Source organism: Cynocephalus volans, chromosome 4 (genome assembly GCF_027409185.1).
Source record: "Cynocephalus volans isolate mCynVol1 chromosome 4, mCynVol1.pri, whole genome shotgun sequence".
Lineage (NCBI taxonomy): Eukaryota > Metazoa > Chordata > Mammalia > Dermoptera > Cynocephalidae > Cynocephalus > Cynocephalus volans.
In genome coordinates this window covers 150,136,619-150,138,420 of record NC_084463.1, presented here as the reverse complement: position 1 = coordinate 150,138,420, position 1,802 = coordinate 150,136,619, and the positions used below count along the sequence as shown (strand labels likewise).

Sequence of the window (1,802 nt, the reverse complement as noted above, 5' to 3'; positions counted from 1 at the left end):
CAAAACCCAAGGGATGAAGATATCAGGAAAGATTTTCCCTTTTATAACACAGTTGTATCTCCCAACAAAGGCTCAGTGCTCCTGTGACACACAATAAAAATAACGTGAAAAGCCAAATATTTATTTCCATACATGTTAAATCAGAAAAGCCTTTTATAGGGCAAGTTAACATCATTCTTGCAGTTTCTTTATTCCCCACACTGAACGATCTATTCTGCTTTGTAGTATTTTTGTGTTTGCTTTTAGAGAATTGGGAAAAAATGATGCTTTATGGATCCAAATCCTGTGGAATTCACCTCAGAATTGTCTGTCTTGATGTCTTCAGGGAATTTAAATTAATCAATTCGATGCATCACAATCATTGATAAAAAAATATTTAAAAAGCTATAAGTTTTAGAAAACATTTTAGACTCTGTTCCAATATTTCATGAATATTGAAAAAGTCTTTTGAGATTGGATCAAAGACATGGGACTTCTATGTGCATTAATTTCCTAAAGGCATCCTTTAACTATTTATTCCTTAGGCTGTAGATCAGAGGGTTCAGCATGGGATTGATGACTGTGTGATATACAGCGGCCACTTTGAAAGTTTGTCGAGAGTTTTGGGAGTTGGGCACACAGTGAAGGGAAAGGACGGTCCTGTGGAAGATGGTGATGGCAGTCAGGTGTGAAGCACAGGTGGAGAAGGCTTTGTGACACCTGCTGGCAGAACAGATTTTAGTACATGAAAACGTAGGACATGAGGATGACCAGCAGTGTACTCACCTCATTGAAGGTGGCAAAATCAAAAAGGAACAGGTGGAGGATGTGAACATCAGATCTCGGCACAGTGATGAGAGCAGTGTACTCACAGAAAAAGTGGTTGATCACATTGTGACCAGAAAGGTTTAGATGGAGAGCATAGCAAAGGAGTACCAAGGGGCCGGTCATACCCCAAAGATATGACCCTGCCACCAGAAGGTCACAGAGCCTCTGTGGCAAAGCCACTGAGTAAAGCAGAGGATTACAGATGGCCACAAAATGATCATACGCCATCACTACCAGCAGGAAGGACTTGGTCACCACAGCTGTGCAGGAGAGGAAATACTGCAACATGCAGCTCAAGTAGAAGATGCTTTGATCTGCCATGACCAGGTTCTCAAGCAGCTTGGGAGTGATGATGGAAGAGTAACACAAGTCAACAAAAGAAAGATGACTGAGGAAGAAGTACATGGGAGCATGGAACTTGGGGTCAATCTTGATGAGGACTATCATTCCAACGTTTCCTACAACAGTGATAACATATATATTGAGAAACACAAAAAGAGATGGATCTGAAGTTCTGGGTAATCTGCGAAACTTAGGATGGCAAAGGTTGTTCTCAGACTCACATTTCTTGCTGCCCAAACCATAATTCTTTTTAATGCAAAGGTTGTTCTCAGACTCACATTTCTTGTTGCCCAAACCATAATTCTTTTTAATGCAATGGTGTGCTTGCTAAGAGTTGTTCTGCCAAAGTGAAGATTCATGGGGATGAGTGACAATTATGTCATGACTTTGTGTCTTAGAGGAAATAAATGAGAAGGAAGAGTTGTTGGTCCTAGTTTTCTCTATGGAGAACATGCCTCAAGCAGATAGCTGCTGCATATATACCAAACAAAGCTGAGTCTTTGAAATGTATTTACATTTCCACTGCACTATGTGTTTCCAATAAAAATACTTATTTCATTGCAATATGTACATGCACATATTTGTTAGTGTGATAGCATGCACATAACTGATACACAATGTTTGCACATGAATGCATACATTAGTGAAGATTC

At 39.8% G+C, this 1,802-nt stretch overlaps 1 pseudogene; it reads right to left on the bottom strand.

Annotated features, from left to right (window-relative positions):
* Positions 1-458: 458 nt before the first annotated feature.
* On the bottom strand, positions 459-1,391 carry LOC134376543 (olfactory receptor 5D14-like; annotated as a pseudogene).
* Positions 1,392-1,802: the final 411 nt, after the last annotated feature.